We start from the raw sequence: 18832 nt of genomic DNA on the forward strand, positions 1-18832 counted from the left end.
GGCCCGGCGATAGTGATCCATATTAATATTTCGCCTGGCTCGCTCCCAGTTTTCCCTTAGCGCCACCGGCGTAAGGGTCACAGCCGAGAGGTCACTAATACTCCAGATATTAGATAATGGAGAACTGAGAGTGTAGGCAAACGTTAAGTGACACAGGCGTTGCCCCAGTAGCTCCATGGCGGATCGAATTAAAAGCCTGGTTAAGGAGTGGCTGAGTCGCATCCCATCAGGTTGGAGTCTTGGCATGGTAAATACTAAAAGCAGCCATAAAGCTCCTATTAACCCGTTCTGCTAAAGAGGGGCTGGGATAGTATGGTGTGGTGGTGACGTGTTTAATCCCATTGAGACGCCCTGCTAAACCTGCAGGACAGCACACGTAGTTTAAGTTGTGGAAAGGGTCCAAAACAAGCGGCTGTCAGTTACACTCGAACATACAACCTTTTAGTTAATCAAACATTACAAGAGGCAAGAAATTAAAAAAAACACAACACAGCTTTAGATTAGGAACTTAATTAGCAGCTGAATGCGTGGGCAAGACCACTTTAATTTAAAAACGGCTGGAAACCAATAACGTAAAACTCAACCAAAATCAGAAATTTAAAAGCCAAAACATTATCTTAAAACAGTTCCTTAATTAGTCTGAAGGCCCAAAGAATCTGACACTTTAAGAAGAAACAACTTAAATTCAAAACCGGCTGAAGGCCCAACACTTAAGACTCAATAACATTAATTTTAAAAATACTAAAGGCTTTATGTAAAACAGTTCTTAAATCAGGCTGGAGACCCAAACCATCTGACAGCTTAAGAGCAAGACAACTTAAATTCAAAATCGGTTGAAGGGTTCAACAATTAAAACTCAATAACATAAATTTTTAAAATAAAAAAGGCTTTACATAAAACAGTGCTTAATTTAGGCTGAAGGCCCAAACCATCTGACGCCTTAATGGCAAAACAGCCTTAATCTAACAATCGGCTAAAAGCCATACAAGTACAAACAACAAGAACAGACAAGAAAAGGCAGTACACCCAAGGGAACTCAGAAGTTTTAAGGGTCGGGCTGGAATTCAAACACTAACGCTCGCTTAAGTGAGACAGGCAGCCGGCCCAACCATTCCTATCCAACGACAATGCAACCCACAGACAGTCAACGGACCCACCGACAGGACAACACCCGCTTCACGTGACCAGCACATAATAGGAAGCTCAATGGAACAATGCAGAAGGTATTGGCGCCCACAACCAATCACACATTGAGCTGTCAAACCACACACCGTGCTGGACAGCAACAACTCGATGAGGAAAATATACTGCCCGAGCCTACGTCAACGGCCAGGGCAAGTAACCGGAACGTCAACGGCCGAAAGGCAGAAGATTCCGCTGGTGCACTTCAATTTAAACAACGAAGTTCAATTAAACTCCACCAAAGGGTGGCTAAAATTTGCCAACCCGAAAACACACACCGCTGCTCGCAGGAATATCCCAACAGCCAACAACGAACCCCAAACGACACAATGTGAACAGTTGTGACTTGTTGGTAGATTAAGTCAAAACTCAACCTTCATGTCCAGGATCGGTGAGCCACAAACCTCGCAGCAATGGGAAGAGGTACCACACACTCCAACACCGTATAGAGGCCGCCAGCATACCCGGCCAGACAACATGCCGTGGAGACCTCCTTGCTGCTCCACGCCAACCAACCAACCGCCCACACACAGCCCAGCCAAAAACTATAAGCGCCGTGCCAAAGATATTCCAAGGTGCGAATGTCGATATACACCTCTGCTGCCACTCGCAGAAAGAGAGGGTAACAGCATAATCGTGATAACCACGGGAGAGTAAACACAGAATAGCAACCAAGTTTAATCCAATGTATAGCATGAGCCAGCCACAGCCAACCAATGGTTAAAGCAAAAGTTCTTAAAGAGCCTAGAGCAAAAGCTGGGGAATTATCACTCACAACATATTTCGGAGAACAAACCCAAGAGAAGACTTTAGACAACTGGTTCTCCTTGTACTCTTATATACTTTGTTAATACACCATCAATCTTCACCTAAATATTAACTCTCTCATTAGCATTAACACGTCTCCTGTTTCTTGTATACAATGAAAATGGTTTATCTGTCAGTACAACAGCTGTACAATAATTCCTATCGCCCTAAACTCCAATGGAAAAGGTACGATAAGCAATAATGTCTCTATCATAGTAGGCCTCCAAACCTTCCAATGGTTTATCACTACCTCATACAATAGCAATAGTTAACCAACTATTTCCAGTAAAAACCTCTGTTGTTATACAAGAGAAATTAATTTTAGCACCAACAAAGGTTATTGGGCCTGTCAGTAGTTCTTCTTGTGCTACATTATTTGGAGTCATAGAAAAAGTGTCCACAGTCTTGTACACAGGCATTCTTGATCTTCTAGTATATCTCCTGCTCCTGTACGGCATGGCTGTGTGCTGCGTGCAGCTGCCTAGAGTCAAATGAGCGTGCTGCTGCCTGCATAGCGGATGCACGTCACTGATAAGCTGGGCGCGGAAGGAAGTCGAGCGCTGAAAAACCGCAATGGCGGCGCCGGAAGTATCTTTTTTTCTGCGGATCGCCATTAGTTAAAACTCTAGGCGATCCGCCGAGCCCTAGCGGCGGCCGAGCGAAACTCGTTCAAGGTCACCCGCCAATATGGCGGCGCACACAGCCATGGCGATCTCGGCCATAACATCGAGAGTAGGGAGCAGCCACGTGAAGGGCAAAAATGCGTCAACAACAACTAAGACGTAACGGTTCCAATCCTTGTATGAGGCAAAGGACCTATACAGGGTGGTCCATTGATCGTGACTAGGCCAAATATCTCACGAAATAAGCGTCAAATGAAAAAAAACTACAAACAACGAAACTTGTCTAGCCTGAAGGAGGAAACCAGATGGCGCTATGGTTGGCCCACTAGATGGCTCTGCCATAGGTCAAACGGATATCAACTGCGTTTTTTTTTTAATAGGAACTCCCGTTTTTATTACATATTCGTGTAGTATGCAAAGAAATATGAATGTTTTAGTTGGACCACATTTTTCGCTTTGTGATAGATGGCGCTGTAATATTCACGAACATATGGCTCACAATTTTAGACGAACAGTTGGTAACAGGTAGGTTTTTTAAATTAAAGTACAGAACGTAGGTACATTTGAACATTTTATTTCGGTTGTTCCATTGTGATACATGTACCTTTCTGAACTTATCATTTCTGAGAACGCATGCTGTTACAGCGTGATTACCTGTAAATACCACATTAATGCAATAAATGCTCAAAACGACGTCCGTCAACCTCAGTGCATTTGGCAATACGTGTAACGACATTCCTCTCAACAGCGAGTAGTGCGCCTTCCGTAATGTTCGCACATTCATTGACAATGCGCTGACGCATGTTGTCAGGCGCTGTCGGTGGATCACGATAGCAAATATCCTTCAACTACCCCACAGAAAGAAATCCGGGGACATCAGATCCGGTGAACGTGCGGCCATGGCATGGTGCTTCGACGACCAATCCACCTTTCATGAAATATGCAAATCAATACCGCTTCATCCGCACGCGAGCTATGTGCCGGACATCCATCATGTTGGAAGTACATCGCCATTCTGTCATGCAGTGAAACATCTTGTAGTAACATCGGTAGAACATTACGAGGGAAATCAGCATACATTGCACCATTTAGATTCCCATCGATAAAATGGGGGCTTATTATCCTTCCTCCCATAATGCCGCACCATAAATTAACGCGCCAAGGTCGCTGATGTTCCACTTATCGCAGCCATCGTGGATTTCCCGTTGCCCAATAGCGCATATTATGCCGGTTCACGCTACCGCTGTTGGTGAATGACGCTTCATCGCTAAATAGAGCGCTTGCAAAAAATCTGTCATCGTCTCGTAATTCTCTTGTGCCGAATGGTAGAGTTGTACAAGACGTTCAAAGTCGTCCCGATGCAATTCCTGGTGCATAGAAATATGGTACGGGTGCAATCGATGTTGATGTAGCTTTCTCAACACCGACGTTTTTGAGATTCCCGATTCTCGCGCAGTTTGTCTGCTGCTGATGTGCACATTAGCCGCGAGAGCAGCTTAAACACCTACTTGGGGATCATCATTTGTTGCAGGTCGTGGTTGACGTTTCACATGTGGCTGAACACTTCCTGCTTCCTTAAATAACGTAGCTATCCGGAGAACGGTCCGGACACTTGGAAGATGTCCTCCATGGTACCGAGCAGCATACATAGCACACTCCCGTTAGGCATTTTGATCACAATAGCCATACATCCATATCGACCTTTTCCGCAATTGGTAAAAGGTCCATTTTAACGCGGGCAGTGTATCACGAAGCAAATACCGTCCGCACTGGCGGAATGTTACGTGATTCGACGTACTTACATATTTGTGACTATTACAGCGCCATCTATCACAAAGCGAAAAAAAGTGGTCCAACTAAAACATTCACATTTCTTTACGTACTGCACGAATATGTAATTAAAAATGGGGGTTCCTATTTGAAAAAAAAAACGCAGTTGATATCCGTTTGACCTATGGCAGCGCCATCTAGCGGGCCAACCATAGCGCCATCTGGTTTCCCCCTTCAAGCTAGACGAGCTTTTTTCTTTGTAGTTTTATCGTTTGTTGCTTATTTCGTGATTTGGCCCGGTCACTATCAATGGGCCACCCTGTATAATCCATGAAGAGCGTCTCTAGCGGATAGAGTTTCTTCTGAGGAAGACCTCTACTGGGCTTGGCGCGTTTGCGGTGATCGCACCTCGCCACAAATCGATGAGTATCGCGATACATATGGTGCCACACAAATCCCTCACAGACGCGGTTCATAGTTTAATGAAGGCAGAGATGGACGCGGACAGCAATCATGAAAATAGTTCTGCATGGGTACCAATCACCGAGTAAGCAAATACTCAACCCCTAGCTGGCTCCCGCTCGTTTACACAAAACGCCCTTACTCAGGCAGTACTCAGCTCTCCTGGCGAATGGGTCGCAATATCGCACCTTCCTCCTGTTTAACTTCCAGATCAAAAAAGAGCACAGACAACCGAATGAGAATTCTTCCCGGCTAAGAGCATCGGCGGTGATATTCTCATATCCCCGTACATGCTTAATATTAAAGCGGAAGGCAGATATCCGGACCGCCCAACGGGCTATTTGGTCTTGCGAGGCCTGGCTAACACCCAACTAAGTGCTTGATTGTCAATCTCAAGAAGAAACTGTTGGTGTTCCAAATAAAAACTAAGCTTCTCGAAAGTGAACAACACCGCCAAAGCCTCTCATTAGCCTAGGCCGAATTAGGCCGGCGAGAGGCATAAGCCACAGGACCCCTTTCGCCTTGTTCTTAAGGAGAACGGCGGCAATTCCAGCATCAAGAGCATCAGTCGGCACAATAAAAGTCTCAAAGTTAGGTATTGCTAAAACCGGAGGATTGGCGATAGCGGTTTTAATAGATTCAAAGGCATGCCGCTGCTCTTCCACCTCCGACCCCCCTCCCAAACAAACGGGTGATGCTTCTTACGCAGATCATTCAGTGGCGCGGCCAGTTGCGCAAAATTAGCAATCAACTTACGAAAGAAATTTTCCATGCCAATAAACCTGGTGATTCCCTTCTTATCTTCGGGGAAGGAGAGCCTTAGTACGCTGATGGTCAATTCTAACACCGTCGGCAAAGACCAGGTGTACGAAAAATGAAATACAAGGCCGACACAGGCTAATCTTATTCGGCTTGACCGTAAGCTCAGCCCTTCGCAGGCTAGAAAAAACCTGGTCGAGATGCTGAAGATGGCCAGTGAAAGATTTGCTAAAAATAACCAAATCATCCAGATAATTATAAACACAGTTATACTTAAGATCTCCCAGAACATTATCCAACAGACGGGAAAGAACAACTTCGCCAGTGGCAAGGCCGAAAAGAACTGGATTGAACTCAATCGAGTTCCAATCGGTACAGAATGGCGTAGCCGCCTTGGAGTCCTCAGCCAGCGGAATTTGATAGTATGCCTGACTTAAAACCAAAACAGTAAAGAATAGCGCTCCCAAAAACCATGTGAAACAATTGTGAATGTTGGTCAAGGGAACTGATTCCAGGACGACTTTCTTGTTCAGGGCCCTATAATCCACGACAGCTCGAAATTCGCCATCCTGCCCCTTAGGCACAAGGAAGACCTGGGAAGCAAAGAGGAGGTAGAATAACGGATAACACCATCCTCCAACATGCGGTGGATTTTAGCCAGCAGGATTTTTATCTTAGGAGGAGAAAGTCTGCAGGGCACTTGGCGCACAGGAATTCTAGCCAGAAGATGGATATCATCCTGGATAAAACTGTCCCATACAACATCAGGGTAATGATCCTACAAATCCCTCATAGTCTTACGCTGCAGATCACCTTAGTGAATATGATCAATGTTGCCCTCACAACTGTGCACGGTATGCAGCTCACTGCCCTTGCGGCATGCACAGCCAAAACAACCTCCAGGGGAGAACTGAAAGTGGAAGGTACCGTCAGAATAATTAAGTACTAATCCGGTACGATGCATAAAACCACCCCAGGATGACCAGTGCTCTCAAGTCTTTAGCAATAACAAATTCCATGGGCCATTAAAAGCTCTGCACTGCTAAACTTCCTCGCACCTTCCCGAAAAAAGCCAACTCTTGGCCATCTGCAAGTTTACATCTTCGTGCGACGGGCCTCGGTACCGAAAATCGACACAAATGTCGGTACTCCATGGACCAATGAGAGAAACGAACTGCCCGAATCAAGCAGGGCATATATGGGTTCAATGCCAACGCGCGTACAAATATGAGGGAGGGAGAGGGTGGCCGGTGAACCAATCGCCCTACAATTAACTCGCCAATTCCTACGACGAGTCGATCCCCTCTTCTTTAAACGTCAACTATTGGGACGGGAAACTACTTGCCTTGAACAGGGGCGAACAAAATGGTCGTCAGCACCACAGCCAAAACAACGTCGGATCTCCGGTGTTTGCTTCTGTTTAAACGCGAACTTACTAACACTATCCTGACCATCCCTCAAAGCAACTTCCGCTGTATCTACAAGACCTTGCAACTGACTCCATGAGGAAAGCTTATTCGCAAAGGTAAAACGCGAACGGTCCTGGGGCCGCATCCCCTCAGTAAGGTGGTCAATGCTCTGTGCATGTCTAATGCATCGACAGTGATTCATACTCGATCAAAATATTGTCCCAAGGTTTCCTGCTGCGCCTGCACTTTCCAATAATATTCTTGCTCTAAATGAATAGTTTTTGCTTTAACACACGTTGCCTAAGCTGCCCTAACGACCCACGTTCCTCCAAGACTTTAGTTACCGGGTAAAGTAAGGCTATCAAAACGTGGTGACGAACCTGTAAGGCATCCGCATGAACCTGAAGGCGTACAAAAACAACGACACCTGCCGAACTTGAATCCACCGTTCCTTAATATCGTTAATAAGCAACAATGTGGGGTTAGACAAACGAGGAAATTGATCAGCTAAACTGTGTGGTTCCGACTGTTCAGTCAATAAAGGTTGTATCTCGGCCTCGGGTTCAGACCTAAAGCCTCCCCCCCCCCCCCTCTAAACCAATATCCAGCAGGCGAATCTGCAACGAGCGCACTTTATCACGTAATTTCTGATGAAGACGGGTATCCAGCCCCACTGGGTAATGATTGTTACCTAAGACAATAGTTACTGTAATGCGCCAACTATACCTGAACTCGATGCACCTGACGCTGGGTAGGTTGAGAGGATTCTATAAACTCTGAAGTTTGTGTTAGTTCCTGAACTGCTACTGAGACACGGGAAAGGCGCTCACCAAGAGCAGCGAAAAGTTCCGGAGGGAAGGTAATTGATGTTTGTACTGAAGCACGGAGACGGGAGGCAAGATCAGACACTCCTCCTTCCGTAGATAATCCTCTTATTTGGAGTTCGTATACCAGGTGTTCCTTGCGTAAATGAGAAATGACGGGAATGCCACGTGTATTAACCGTGGCCAAGGTGACTGCAAAAACACAACAGAATTAGTATAGATGAGGATGTACAAGGTAACAGTCAATAGCACAAAAAATAAACAACACTAGTTATGAAGGAGATCATCTTTATGCCAGTGACTGTTATAAGCTTTTATTACACTATTGTCAAGTGATATTATGGCTTTGAGCCATGTCAATGTAATGTAAGCTGACACATTTGTATGTCGTTGTCAATATTGTTAAATACACGACGTACAAATGTTTCACCTTACATTACGTTGGCATGGCTTAAAGCCATAATATCACTTGACAATAGTGTAATAAAAACTTATAACAGTCACTGTCGTAAAGATGATGTTCTTCAAAAAATTTTTTGTGACTGTGAATCCCAGCTACAACAAGTTTAACACTAACTATGTGTGTGTGTGTGTATCCGTACGGACGCAAATGTTTAACAGGACGTAGAGTATGCTCCACTGAACAACTTTAAGTAGGGAACCTGAGGTCGGAGAAGCCAGCTTAAGGAGATGATAGGAATAAAATTACATCACTGTGTACTTTTTAATTTACACGAATTAAAGTTAACTGCAAATTCCATCACTGGAGAAATGAACGTACCATTGTACTGTATCTTTAAAAGTGTGCTGAAACTGACAGCCATCAACCTTAATGCAAGCATGATATAGACGAATAAGATTCTGACGCACCCTAATAAATATCCCCGGTGTGTTTCGAACCACATCGCGTGCAGCTACAATTCTGGCAGCTAATTCCATCACTGTATCCACTGGGGTCTCACATGCAAGTGGCTTCAGATATTCACATAGGAAAAAATGAAGAGGATTTAGGTCAGATGACCTCGCAGCCTGTTGCCGTGGTATAGGACCTCCCCTTCCAGTCCAACGACCAGGAAATACAGCATTTAGATGGTTGCAAACATCCGTAATGAAGTGAGGCGGTGCACAGTCGTGTTGTATCCACATCCTGTAACGAACAGCCAAGGCTACATTCTCCTACAAATAAAGCAGAACTCTTTGCACGAATCCCAAGTACAGGTGGCCATTCAGACGGCCAGGTAGATGATACGCTCCAATGAGCTTTTCGGCTACAGTGCCGGCCCAGACATTCACAGCAAAAATTTCTTGATGGTGTGACTCTACCACAGCCCACGCCCCGACGGCTATTCATGCTGCCCGAAATACCATCATGATTAAATTAGGCCTTGTCAGTAAACAGCACGATCTGGAGGAAATCTGGTCTATCAATCCACTGTTAGAGCAATCACTGACAAAATGTGACCCTTGGTGCAAAGTGCGACAAAAGCATTGCGTGGACTCGTTGTGATAAGTCCAAGGGCAACAGTTTACGGACGTGTCTGAAGATTGCTTACAGTGGTTCGAGGAAAAGTAAATGGTAGCAGACGAGAAACAGACGTAAAAATGAAACAAGAAGCAGTGCTGGAATGGGGTCTTTCAGTGTGAGTGGTTGTAACCACAAATGCTAACAGGAAAAAATATATGTCGATTATATCATCAGCGTGCCATAGATAAGGACTGGAGTAAGTACGTAACCATAGAAATATTTGCCGGAATTTTCAGTTTTTCCTGGTACACTGCGGTTGATGTATTTCTGCTCAGTGTTAATAGTCTCGTTAGAGACAGTAACAAACAGTTTACTCAGTAATAATTTATATTTACAATAACACTTGACTGAGATTCTGGAACCACAGAATGAACGACAGAGATTGTACAGAATGGAACTTCCTGAACAGGGAATAATGTAATAAAAGTAGCCAGGGACGATTTTAAAGTAATAGATTTTTTAAAAAAGTAAAATAAAAAATGTGTAGGTGGCGCTGCAGCGCCCATGCAGTTGTCGAAGCCTCGTTCACACTTAAGGCTAAGCCCTAAAGCCACCTTGTTCCCCTGAGAAATTTGCTATATTCTGTTCAGTCTTCTACTTAAGGATACTAGAAGTAAATCAGACACTGAATGAACTGCACTAATACCTCTGTAATTTGAGCAAGACATCTTGTCCCCATTTTCATAGATGTTACGAATAATGCTCACATTCCACTATCTAGGTACATTCTCCCAGCTTTCTATTTTGTTAAAAATTACACACAGATATTATACAATGTACTCTCCTCCTTATTTCGTGAGTTACATTCTAACGTTTCCTGAACCAGGAGTCTTGCTACTTTTTGCCCTTTTTAGAGCTTTCCTGTCGCCTTATCCTGTCTTCTCTCATTCTAAAACCATCTCCTTTGTCATGCCACCATTTTTGTGACAGTTCAGTGTAATGTGGTAACCACAGATCTGATTATATTACCTACACCGTACCTCTGTATCATGTACTGATTTTGGTATTGATTAAGGTCTTCCATGCCAAGTGGATTCTTTTTGAAGCATATATACAAAAAATTAAACTTTTTCACCTTTGTTACCGTGTAACACGTAAACTTTGTCGTCGTATATAGGTTACATACTGTTACTTATGCGAAATGGTGAGAGAAAATATCTTGGAAGATACCTCTGTAGACAGACCTTAATCTGGAAAACGAGGAGGTGGATAGAGGAATATGGGGGAGTGATAACATGAAGTTATCATTCGCCATTTTATAATACAAGTATATTTTCACATATATAGGTCTGCATCAAACACGCCCATAAAATAATATAATATGATACCTAAAATATTTCAAAAGATCTTTGTGAAAATGCGTAAAAATAAAAATTTAAACAAATAATTTAATTTAAATTTAAAAGAATTCAAATAAAAAGTAAGGCCACATATTCAAAATCATGTGGAATTGATGATTCTTTACATCTACTTTCGCCAACAATTTGAAGTTAACGAAATTATTTGGATAGTCTTACACAACAATATTTACTTCCTTAACAAAATGATCTGGACTAAAATACAAACCTTAAAAATTAAAAATAGTTTAAGGATATTTTGTGTGTATGGTCATTGGCAGCCTTACAAAACAAGAGAAATTTCATTACACATTCGCAGACATCCGACATACTTTTTCTTTATTGATAAAGGGAAGTACAGCTGTATGAAAGTACAATGAAATTTCAAAAGAAGTTAAAAGCTTTTCTTACTAATTCTCCGGTTAAAATAACTTTTCATTCATTGAGATGTTACAGATTTGACTAGCGTTTGAATATTTCTGAATTTACATCAGAATGAAATTACTGGTAGATGCAGAACAGAAGGAAAATGAATTTGTATTCCTGACAAATATAATGACATGTGAGACAATATAGGCCCTATGACTCATCGTAGAATATATGCTGGAGAGGGAAGACGTGCATTTATAATATTTGTAGATTTAGAAAAAAATGTATAATGTGTGTGAAATCTTATGGAACTTAACTGCTGAGGTCATCAGTCCCTAAGCTCACACAATATTTAACCTAAATTAACCTAAGGACAAACACACACACCCATGCCCTAGGGAGGACTCGAACCTCCGCCGGGACCAGCCGCACGTAGATTTAGCAGCAAGCGTTTGATGTCAATTGGGGTACACTCTTTGAGACTGTGAAGTTACCTGGTATAAAATACAATGAGCGAATGTTTATTTATAAACCACAGAGGAACTGTACTGTATTTATGGGTGTTGAAGAGCAAGAAAGAAAGTCAATAGTTAAGACTGGAGTGAAGGCTGTGGCCATTACACAGATAAAACATGTAGTAAGGGCATCTAACGGGGAAAAAATAAACCCTTCTGTTTCCGGAATTGTAATTCTGTCAGAGACGATAGAGAGTTTGAAATATCGCACAGTGTCTGGAAAAAAGTTACAAACTGAACATCAGAAAAGTATACAAGAATAACGGAATGTAGTCAAATTAAAACAGATGACACTGACGGAATTTGATCAGAAAATATCATGCTAAAGATAACAGATGAGTTTTTCTACCTGGCAGTAAAATAATTGACGTTGGCAGAAGTCAGTACAGGGAATGCAGACTGACAATAGCAAGAAAAGCTTTTCTGAAAATGCGTCAACAACTCATACACATTTGCAGATTAGAAAGTCATTCCTAAAAGTATTTATGTTGAATGTATCCTTCTGTAGGAGTGAAACGTAAACGAGTGAGCATGCAGACAAGAAGACAATAATGGATTTTGATATGTGGTGCTACAGAAATGAGTGTATTGTAGATCGAGTAACTATTATACAGATACTGAATTGAACTGAGGAGACGTACATGGCACATATTGACTAAAAGGGGAGATAGAGTGATAACACATCCTGAGTCCTCGCGGCAAAGCTTAGCATTTGACGGAGGGAAATAGGGGAAGACCAAGCTTTGTCTACAGTAGTTCCACTGTATATAGGGTTGACTAGCTATATAGAAATGAAAGAGACTCATCTAGTCTATTCTACTGAAGTGACTAGAGTCGAAAGTCGCAGTAAATCAGCCTTAGAAGTGAAGCCCAGAACAACGACAACAACAGTAACAACAACAAAAAGTAATTTACGGAAACCAAAGAAGAAACCAATAAAATATTTTAGGGTGTCATACCAAATGGACTTTTCTGGTGCATTTGCCCAGTTTGTTGGTAAATGCTCGGATGTAACAATGCCTCAGCCTCATGAAAAGTTAAACATAACTTCTCTAACAGGAAATTTGCTAATATAATACAGTCAGCTGAAAATAAATTTCAGCATGGAGAAAAGTATCTAAATTAGTTGGTGAAAAGTATACTCTTCATCTTTCGGCTCTAAGATTCGCTACTCATTGCAGCGAACGAACAGTTTTGTTTACGTCCCACTGGGCGTATAAAGCGACATCAATACAATTGAGTATTACAACAACAGAAACCTGGAGCGAGACAGTCTGTAGCACCTATTTCCATATCATTGGTGGACTAGAACAAAGCATAGCGAGTACATGTATTTTAGTCGTGATAAAAGCCTCCGTGGTGTGACAAGCTGAGGAAAATAAATACATCAATTATTGCTTCCTTTCTATCAAAGTTGCACATTTAGGAACGTACTGAAAGTCGCATGGATGTAAAACGCTGGCTTGTTCCAAGAATTTCTCAAAAACATGAACGTATACTAAACAAATGACAGTGTTAACACTCGTTAGATATCTGAAATGCTTTTTCCAATTTAAATCGAAGTGATACATGACTATTAGTGTCAGAAGTACAGTATGTATTTGACTTGCACTACACTGAAAACTAAAACCTTCTTACTTTTTATACAGTACCTTATGCAATCAGTAAACTCTTAACACTTTCTATATATCAGATAAGCTACTATCAACATACAGAAGATATACACCCTTTGTAATAGTTATAATGTAGCTGCCCCACGCATCAAAAGTAGAAAAAGAACATCGGAACTTATTTGAAATAATTTTTTTCACTTCTAAAGAATAGTAACAAATGAAAGTCTTGGAAGAATAGTAACAAATGACAGTGTTGAAAGAATAGTAAGAAATGACAGTGTTGAATTGAAAACATTTTTAAGTACGCTGTTTGGTCACAGGATGTAATTTTGATTCTTGCTAAAGACTACAAAACGGTTTCCACCCGTATTTAAGCCCCATAAAGGGTAGGAACAGACAGTTTAACAGAATCGATGCGTCAAACAACGCACAGAAGCTTCACAGATTTTTCGTAAAGGGGAGCAGGGGTTAGCCGATTCGCGGCTACGCTTTGTCCTAACAAGGTTTATCCGACACAGCTCATCGTTCAGCGGCCCGTTGCGGCATCGGAATTCAATAACGAAGTTTTCTGAATGGCGACAGCGCCATCGGATAAAGCCGATGTTGGACCAAGCGTTTGCGAGCACAGAGCCCTTGGAGAAGATACGAGTTTACGGCCGTCTGCATGCTTCCACACTGTTTCCGAAAAAAGGCTTTTCTTGTTCGTCAGCGACTGACGGATTCCATAGTGTGTGCTTTCTCTGCCCGTTTGGAAGTAATATGCTTCCTTCATTCATCTGAATACTTATTATAATGATATAACAGTTCGACACTGCCAACAAAGATTCATCTGAAGCTTACCTGTATATAAATCTAAATTAAAAGCTTGCGCGGCGTTTCCCTATCATTTGAAGCCTAATCTCAGCAGGTACTGTAGGGATTTTGGTTCGGAAGGAGGGAAGATTGAGTTCGACGTCCCGTCGACGTCGAGGTCATTACAGGCGTAGAACAAGACCGGACGATGTCGAGGAGGAGGAAGGAAATCATCCGTGCCTTTTCAAAGGAACCATCCCGGGATTTGCTTGGAACGGTTTAGGGAAATCACGGAAAATCTAAATCTAGATGGCCCGACGCGGGTTTGAACCGTCGTCCTCACAAATGCGAGTCCAGTGTGCTAAACACTGTGCCACCTCGCTCAGTTTCTGATACGGTTATCGCTAATAGGGAAACGATAGCCACGCCCAGTGCGGGAATAACGGCCGTTTGAAATTGCGAGTCCCTACAATAGTGTAATAGTACAGAAACTGCATAAATGTGTCACTCGAAAACCTCCCAGTTACTCATTGTCATTTGAAGGGGCCAGTCAGATTTTGTATGGTTTTGAGACCCGCTGTTATGAGGGAAGTTTTCGGTTCATGTAATTATTGCTAATTTTTGTTTTTCTGGCGCTGTTATGTTGAAGGAGTGGTAACTTAACGACATATTCCAATGTTGACGATTGCTCCATCAGAGGTTGTTGCTAACTGCAACAACGTTTGTGGAATGACAGTCGGACACGGCGACCAGTATACCCGCTATGAACTAAAAGTGTCTTCTTCCCTTTATACTGTTATTTATGTGAACAAATACTGAATACTGACAACAAGAAGGAATTTAGACGTAATTTTTACCTCAAAACAAGAAAAAGAAATTTACAACCACCTTCTGCTGTTGGAGCCAAAACTTTTCCGCATGACCTGCGATGAACAGCATATGATCTGTCCGGGAGGAAAAAATTCATAACGCATAATTTTAATAACAAGACTAATATGGCTGGAAAGTTAGTCTCTGGAAAAATTTTCCGACATTGAGGTTGTTGTCAAGTGCACAGAGCATGCGACGTGGGCCCGCGAATAGTTCGTGGCTGTTGATGACGACGTAAGTGACTATTTGTGCGAAAACTCTGCTCAGAACATTTTGAATCACTTTATTCCTTTCGACTGTAATAACGAACTTTTCTTGCAATAATAAATAATTGTCTAACTAACGTTTTACTCTAAACACGTAATTTGTACTGTAAACAAGTCGTTTCTCTCTCACTACGCTTGCTTAATGGGAAAAACTAGTTTTCTGAACTAACTGAACCGTTTTTACCCATGTGAGCATTATGTCCTACGGCGATGGGAACATTGGCCACTCGAGTATTTTCCAGATTATTGATTATTTAAGGTCTTTCATGTTTGCAACGAGAACGAGAAAAATCGAGGGAGTTGGAAAATAATCTGACTGTACAGACTGTGATTCTGGAGTTGCTAGATCGATTGCAAGCTAGCTAAATGAACCGCCAAGCCTTAGGGTGGGCGTTACACCCGCCCTTCCTCTAGATTAGTGGTCGTCAAACTTTTCTGCACAATAGCCAATCGTGACATTGTGGGCGGCATTTCGGACTGCATGTGCCGATCTTATTATTAATTGGTAACCGACATAAATTATTTCGTTCTCAGAACAGAATAGAAGAGCTACTTTTGAGGCATGGTAAGTTGACCACTTGACCCAGGTACTGATAGTTAAAAGTCAGTACCATTCCGAACAATCGTGTCGACTGTTCTCCGTTTCACGGATGTTTACTAAATATTTTGAGTGTCATTCTTCTTCTACTCATTGCGTTGTATTACAGCTGCCTTAATTTAATTCCATAACCCTCGCTATAAATGTACTCCGCATTAGAAGATGACCGGCTCTGTAACGCACATTCACGAATCAATGTTACTTCCGTATTAAAATGTATAACATAGCAGCTGGCCGGCCGAGGTGGCCGAGCTGTTCTTAGCGCTGCAGTCTGGAACCGCGCGGCAGCTTCGGTCGCAGGTTCGAATCCTGCCTCGGGCATGGATGTGTGTGATGTCCTTAGGTTAGTTAGGTTTACGTAGTTCTAAGTCATAGCGGACTGATGACCTCAGAAGTTAAGTCCCATAGTGCTGAGAGGCATTTGAACCATAGCAGCTGGTAAAATTCCTTTACTCACCTTTATTAAAGTAGCAGCTAGTTGTTATTCCTCTCACCATCAGCTAGTAAGTTAGTTATAACTGTTTCACACCCAGATTCCATAGACGTCTTTCTTCCTCTCCCTTTCTGTTTATCACATTCACCAGTTTGTCCATATGACATAGCTGCCTTGCATAGTTGCCTGAGCCGTTACTCGGTTGTGAACATTTCTGTTTTATACACTCATATAGTTTTAATATTTGAATATACCGTAATGTAAGATTTATTTGTTCAGTGTGTAACGTCTAGTAAGAAACAAAAACAACATATTATGTAGTAACGAGAAAATTATATGTATCATATTGTGTTATTGTATAAAATTATGTATTTTTTTTATTATTTATTTTTGAGAATATCTGCGTCGGCGAGTAATGAAACCGCCACAGACGATAAATGTCGAACAAAGATTAAAATAAGTAACTAGTATATAATACGTGACGAATAGCAATTTCTTTGTCTTCTTCATCTGGGAGTCGAACGAGTAAGATATCCTGTGTCGTAGTAGCGAACGCTAGTGTAGCATTCTTTTGTCGAGACTAAGCAATGTACGCCATTACGTGTGAATTCACAAAGGTCTGTAATCACTGAGATATTTAAAGGTTTTAATAGAGTTGTTTAAATGAAAACTTGTATTATTTATTGTTAAGCTTGCTTGCATATTATCCCATCCTGTTGAGACATTTTTCAGTTATATAAATATTATCTGTGGTGCTGAGCTGCGTGGAGAACGAAGAGCCGCTGCCGCGGCGTATTTAAACGACTTACAATATAGTCGAGCATACCGCAAGGAAGCGGTAAAATAATAGTAAAATAATATTATTTCTTTTAGCTCCCAGACTGGCAGTGAAGATCAGCAGATTTTATGATGTGTTGCAGATTGACGCGGGCTGCTGATAGGATATAATTTACAGTGCAAATAATTTAATGTACCTTCAGAATCTGATAGGAATCTTGCTGTGCTCCGTTCTGATCTGGCAAACTTTATAGTGACAACGTATTTTTTAATGAGAGTCTCACGTTCTTGGGCTAGTCGTGGTATGAAATAGCATTTTAACGAGAAATAAAATCCACTGCGAACTTGTGTTTTTGAACGATCACACGGACTGTAACATCAGTGCTCATAACAAAGTAATTTCAACTTTTAATCACTATGAAGTAGGGAAGATATATTGATTCTTAGCATGAGTTGCAGTTACGAAAAATCGTTCCTTAAATTGTAGGCCAGATACAGAACAATAAGACTTCCATATATACATTTTATTCCGCTAAAGGGTAATGATGATAAAGAAAAGCAAAGCACAGCATTATTAACAGATATTTCGCGGCTCTTTTCGTATATGCGATAAACAAAAACGCGAAAAGTGTCTCTGTTAGGTATTACATAATGCTTGTGTTTTGTGTCGACATAGTCATAAAATGTCACACATCTTTGTACAGCATTCTTTGTACAGCTATGAATCCTCGCTGAAGTTCTTTAGACTTCTGTTCAGCATGACGTCATCTGACGATGGCCTAAGAAGCCGAATGCTGGTTCATAATGAATTAAAAAATATTATTGTGGAACATTAATACGTTGTATTCCACTTATTAATGTATCTGTGTCCCTCCAAGAACCGACGGACTACTCCATAAAAGTTAGCGCAATCATACAAATATCTGCTCAATAACTTGAACTTAAAAAAACCATATAAAATGTAACATATTTGGCGAATAAGATATCAGCTTGCTAAATCTGAGCATTAACGAGCGAAGAACACGAACAAAAAGAAATCTGCCCCACACTAATAGTAACTGTGTATGACAACTACTCTGCTGTTCATTCGATAACAATGCTTAAGGAACCACAGAGTTCCAATATAGCATGTCAGTCCATGCACCAGAGGAATACATTACCTTCTGCTGCAGAAGAGATGCATAGAGAGGAGCTGTGCATACTTGTTATAATAAATTCATCAAAAAAAGCCATTTTCTGCTTCTATACATGGCTCCTTTTCTTCCTTTCACTAAATTTTAATGCTGCTACACTAGGCACCTAACTATACCACACACGAACGAAAGACAGCTTCACTCCTGAGCCGCTCGAGCGGAATACACTAAAGCAGAACACCTCGCTTACCTTCGAAACGGGCAGGCCACGTGTGGTGTCTGCACTCTCGCTACACACTGGTCGAAGTCACATTCGTCTGAAAGACCTCAGACAGATATACTGCGTGGCCTAAACAGCCACCCGAAGAAACTATTACAGGCATGCGTGTTCAGATACAGAGATATGTAAACAGGCAGAACACAGCGCTGCGGTCGGCAACGCCTCTATAAGCCAACTAATGTCTGGCGCAGTTGTTAGATGGGTTGCTGCTGCTACAATGGCAGGTTATCAAGATTTGAGTGAATCTGACCGTGGTGTTATAGTCGGCGCACGAGAGGTGGGACATTGCATCCCGAGGCAACGATGAAGTGAGGATTTTCCCGTACGTTCATTTCACGAGTGTACCGCGAATATCAGGAATCCGCTAAAGCATCATCGCTGCGACATCGCTCCGACATCTCTGTGACCGGAAAAAGATCCTGCAAGAAAGGGACCAACGACGACTGAAGAGAATCGTTTAGCGAGACAGAAGTGCAATCCTTGCAGAA

Source organism: Schistocerca americana, chromosome 2 (assembly GCF_021461395.2).
Source record: "Schistocerca americana isolate TAMUIC-IGC-003095 chromosome 2, iqSchAmer2.1, whole genome shotgun sequence".
NCBI lineage: Eukaryota > Metazoa > Arthropoda > Insecta > Orthoptera > Acrididae > Schistocerca > Schistocerca americana.